Raw genomic sequence first — 6000 nt, 5'->3', positions numbered from 1 at the left:
AAGCCTTTTGATGTCAGTCACTGGTGGCTGTTGCGTGCTGATGTCAATTAGTAAGTCATAGTGAAAACTGTTTTCTAACATATTGGCTGTTCCATAAATCAGGTTCAGCATTTCAGTTGAAGGGTCAGGGGCAGAGTATATTTCGCAACGTGACACAATCAAGCGGGTACTATTGGTAATCAACTGGCAAAATTACTCGTACTTAGTTTCAAAATCTTCGAGTGCAATGAGATGCTGCTATGTGTAATATATAGCAGGTGCACAAAACTCCGCGTGTAGCTGGTTTCAAAATCGCAGAAATGACTATGCTAATAGCAAGTTAGGACCAAACTGAGACTTGGCAATAATTTGCTTATTTTAGAAAAATGCCTTTTCAGAATTGCATGCACTGAATTATCCCGTACTTTCTGACATTGTGATCTGTATTTTTGATTAGATTTATCAATAATTTAACCTCAGTGTTAAATATTCAGTGCTTAAAGTCATGTTTTCATCAATAGAATGCCTTGAATGTATAAACTGGAGTAGTTTCGGGAAACTTAACGCCCCGCACTGTGGCAGCATACCCCAGTGCTCCAAACGACAAAAGATGAATATGTTCAGGTGATAAAACGAATACTGCAAAGAAACGTAAATAAATGAGCGGTGCATGATCTGTCAATGTATAGTAGTAACTAACTGAAACAAAGTGCAAATAATCCCTCACTAATATTTATTTCCAGATGGAGATTAGATACTGGTGGAAACGTGCACCTTTCTGGCCAAGCGTTGGGTGCCTTGTCCTCTGGGTATTGTAGTTTGTTTAGGGCGAAGTCCTAGCAAGTCAGATATGACTGAAGCAGTGTGCCGAACTACAACACCCACAAACCTTTGCGAACAGCACCTTTGACAACCTTTCCAATCGAACGCGTCACCTGTCAGTGGGAGACGTCACAATACCCCGTCCTGGGAGATCACGTGATGTCTTCAGGTGAGGTGGTGGTTGGCTGGAAGGTCGATGCGAAGGGAAATTCCCTGTTCTGAGCCTCTCAGTTGCTGCAGTGAAACCACCGACGCCATAGACCTTTAGGGCAACAGGTCAGCAAACTCCAGTCAGTGCTTTGCGAACTGCAATATGTAAACCGTTGCCAATTATCTTTATTCAGTTATTTGCATTCAAAACTCAAATTGCACTCGCTTAGTTCTAAATTATCTTGCAGTTCCACATATTGTATTGCGGGTTGGAAAAAAAACAGGTTGAATGTATACATATGATTTTAATAAATAAGAATAATCCGTAGGATAATAGATCAGCGCAGCTTGATATTGCTTAGAATTGCAAAAAAGAATATATTGTTTGTTATATTAAATGCACAGTCGATTTCTGAATTTTGCATTTAATGTATATCATCTGTTTAATACTAAACATGTGCAGTTGTGCATCATTATATTTGATCAATAAATGCGATGAATGGTGTGCTTTTATCTGAGGATAATATATAATATACATATATATGTGTGTTTTATATATATGAGAAAATTAGTTTGTGACACATCGGTTTCTGAAACATAATACATCGAAAATAAACGTTTGTAAAAGTAAACATGCGCTGCATATAAAATATTGATAACTGCACAATATTGAAATTGTAGGAAATTCCTCTTTACTTCATGGCATTTTCTTCTGGCTTTTCAAACCAGCAACCAAGTAGCTAAGCTTCCATAATGCGAATTGGAAAAATTGCAAGAGCTCCAAACTAATTCGATCATGTTATATCGAGAAATAACAGTGCAACATTGTTAATAATTAAGAGATAATATTAAAATTAGCAGTGTAACAAATTGTATGTTAAACCTTGCATCACAAAGTTGTCAAGTCTGAAGGAGATACGATGTATCCAAATAAAAGTTTTACGCTGTACTCTATTGGGAACTTGTGGCCTGATGACCTGTCTGCAATAACATGAATACTGTATGTAGCGAACAGTTTCAAGGTACTGCCGAAGGATCTCCCCATGTGTGTTTGCATCCCAATGACAGCAAGAAAAATAGGGAAAAGGCTGGAGTTTTTGGTATTGCAGTAGGTAATATCAGCTTAAAAAACAAGATGCTACTACCAATAAAGATTATTGGGGACATATATTGCTCTCATTAAAAATAAATTATGCAGCACTTTTTGCATGGTTATATCAGTTCGTAACTTATGTACACGGTATAGACGTGTAGATCAATGATACAGTATGTGTGCGTATGTGTAGAAAGAAATATATCCGTGAATTGGATGCAGAGGTTTCAGTATATGAATCACATGGTTCTGTTAAGGTCTCTCAGTATGTGTGTCTGTGTGTGTGTCTGTCTGCGCCCGTGTGCACGGCTGTCTGTTTCTCATGTATAAAGCGCTGCCTCTGTCTGTGACCATGGGAGTGGAGCCTGAACCAAATACCTAGCCTTTTTTTAAATGTCTAATCCTTTCGACTGAACAGTTATTCTCCATCATCTATTACACTGTTAGTCAGTTTTGCTTTCCAACATTCGCCCCTTCCTTTAAAAAAATCATACTGTAAGTACTGTATTATTAAAGGTATCAAGTAAGATTTTAAACTGCGATGTATTTGTAGTACTGAGGAAACTCGGAGCAACCTTCGGGACCTGTAGCGAATCAAATCTCCGTTATATCTGTCGGAGTTCCACTGTCCACTATTAATAAAAAAAACCGTTACATCGCAGGTCAAACCCTTTGAAATAGTAAAGTCGATTGCATTCATATTAAAAAAGATATATAAACGAGGAATGCACACGCGTTTTAATGCCCAGCAATGAACTAATATCATTTTTAACCGAATGGAATGATACAATTAGTAATTATTCGTACACATCTTAATTTTTGTAGGAATCTGTTAAGATATTTGCTTGTAATTAGACCCCGAGATGGATTTGTTTCTTAAACCCTAAAAAGTACACATTGTCTATGGAATGAAAATCCAAACGTTTTGAATGGAGTAAAGACGATTTCTGTGCATTATTTGCTTCGGAAAGTGCATTCCGCGTGTTAAAAGTGAGAAATTAATACAGTACTTGGTTACCCATCAAAGTTTTATTTTCGTGTGCTACCTCTTTTTTTTGTCAAAAGCCAGCGCGTGCTTTTTCCATGATAAAATTGTTAAATTTGATTTGCATAAATTATTTCGAGGTAAACGTTTTATAAGATGTATCCTTTTTCATTTGAGGAATGAAGAGTCGTTTTTGGCAGAAATGCTAAAATGTGCATCATGCATCATGTTGTTAATGGGAATCAGCGCTCTACACTGCCGATTTATTTCCATTGTAATCTTATTGCCAACATTGTTTAGCAGACATCAAAGCCTAAAACAATCAGTTTGGGGAGAAAAAACCCTCAGTCGACTTTTTTTTTGATATTATCTCACAAATATTTGTTATTGTTCCCAGCTTTACACACACACATACACACACACACAAACATAACGGGGCGTTTGCAATTTACAAATACCCTTTAGGGTAACATTTGGCTCCCACACCTCAATGTGTAAAATACAAACGGTAATTTCCAGCGTTAGTATTCGATGTAACTAATTCAGAACATCAAAGTCGAATTCTTGAAACTGTTAGAGGGCATTTAAACTTGAGCAAACTGTTTAATCGCTGGTGCGACATCAATAACGCAATTGCCCCGTTTGCACTGAAATATTCGTTCACTTGCTGAAAAATATATCATTACACAGTAAACCTAAGGTGATACTAATTGCTAAAAACAGGATTAATTATTAATTAAGGATTTCTCCCTTAAAACGCAAACCAAATCCGTATTGCGGCGGCGAAGAGTCTGCACAGCGCAAGAATTTTAACTTAGTTTCAAAAAGTCGAATATAGTTTTAAAATCGCATCATGAATTTGCTTAATTATAAATTAAAAGCGGATTTTTTTTTTAAACGTATTTTTAGAAAGTTACGGAAACATTTATCGATTTAAACGTTTCAAGGCGTATAGGGTACAAACACACAACTTAAACAGTGATTGGGAAGGGGAACACTTCAGCTGTTTTAACGGAAAATATATTGCAAAAGAATTCCGACGCAGAAGATTTTCTTTTCTGTTTTGATGTGCTTTTTGAGTAATAAAATGTATCTCCCCCCCCATGTTCCAATCTAAGTCCGTGTAATAGCTCAGCTAGTCAGGCGTATTTATGAGAAGATGTTAGATTTGTTGTTTGCTGCATGTACATATTTACAGCTGGGGATGTTGAGGAGGTTGGGAAGGAGAGATGAGAAGTGCTTAGGGCGGTCAGTGTTGAACATCAGAGGGCGCTGCCATTGCACCTGCAAAACCCCAGCCAGACACAACTACCGTCAACCCATCCTTCATTCATTCAACTCCACTATCATTTCATCCAGGAAAAAACAGAGAGGAGAGAGAGACCCCAGGCCCCGCTGATCTACCCCAAACAAGCACGGCGGTATCCTGAAATCCCAGCACTGGATTGCCCAGGGAAACTAGCACCATGTCGCTTTAAGAGCAAGTTTCAATCCCCCAAATATCTGATTTTTTTTTTGCCCATACACAACCTCTCTCTTAGCAATTCATGTTTTATTCATCAAGGTATATTGTACATACGTGGAAATGTATTAAACATATAGATAGATAAAAACAGGAATGGGAAGCTTGCGGGAAAATAACAGTTGGTCATTTTAACAGATATTTAAGGCTGCTTTTCCTGCCCTGTGTCGCTTGATTAGGAGAAGCTCAGAGTATTTCCGCGGATAATAATGCACTGTAAATAAATAGGTCACATAAGAAAGCATTCCTCCTGAACGCGTATTTCTGCTAAAGGATCGAGAAGAACATGCACAGCATTAGATTTGTTGATATTTAATTCGGTGTAAACGCTAAGAAAAGATTGGTCAGTAACTTATAAGAGCTGATTGGGGGAAATATGTGCAGAAATAGCAGAAAATGAAATGCAAAGTATATTCACCAGGGTTTGAGCCGCAATGGCTTGCTACCTGCCTCTGTTATTCCATTTAAAAACACGTAGAGAACTATATATTTAATGTAAATATGGTTGCTATTGATCCAGCGGTTTGTATAATTACAGAGCAGAGCTAATAATTGTTAATATAGGTTATTCATGTGGTATTCGACACAGTGTTCAAACTCTTGGCTTTTATTTGTGTTGTCGGTGTATTTATTTTTTATTAACTTCCAAACAAGCATGAAAACTGTTCGAAAGATCGCCGATCGATCGCAGCAAATTCCGTTACATCCGCTCAATACACTGAATAAAACACTTTCTATTCCAATTCAAGCAATTGTAGCAATAGGAAAACTCCGAGGGTAACCCGTACAAACAAGTGTGTGTTTCCCCAGCTTTCCCTGTCTCTGCTTCCAGTGAATTTGTCTGATATATTTATTTCTGAAATGTGTTCCTTGCAATGGGTTTTTTTCCCCCTATTATTCCCCCTCAAATGATCAACTCTCTCAAGACAATGCGGACAGCGGGAAAGTTGGAGAAGCACATGCAATGCCAAATATTCTATCATTTCAAGTTTAAATTGCATTTGAACCGATTTTACAATATTAGCTGTTTTGACAATGTAAATGTTGCCTACAATACACAGGAAAGATGAATAAGCAAAAAAAAACCTTTTCTAAAGTGATGTGGATTCCCAGTAATACATAACAAGCAAAAACAGTGAAATTAGCATTTTTAAACCTGATGAGAAAACTAGTATTAATTTATAAGAAAAAGGCGAAAATATTGCATTAGCATCTTGTGTAGTTCTCGTGAAATGAAATATTGTATTAGAAATCGCGAAGCAGGGGAAAGGAATTTACCTCCGGAGCGCAAGTTTCGTAAGAGTGTTTCTCAGTTCTGTGCATTCAAACGTAAAGTTCAAAGAATTTTAAGAAAATAGAGTTTAATAGTCAGCCCAGAAGTAATATAACTTCTCTTTTTTTTTAAAAAAAGCAGTTAAAAGAGCTTAGTCTTGGGAATTCTACTAATTG

The sequence above is a fragment of the Somniosus microcephalus genome, chromosome 6, assembly GCF_052327205.1.
Source record: "Somniosus microcephalus isolate GS21.2 chromosome 6, FLI_Smic_1.0, whole genome shotgun sequence".
Lineage (NCBI taxonomy): Eukaryota > Metazoa > Chordata > Chondrichthyes > Squaliformes > Somniosidae > Somniosus > Somniosus microcephalus.
The sequence above is the reverse complement of the archived record's forward strand: the minus strand, read 5'-3'. Positions refer to the sequence as shown.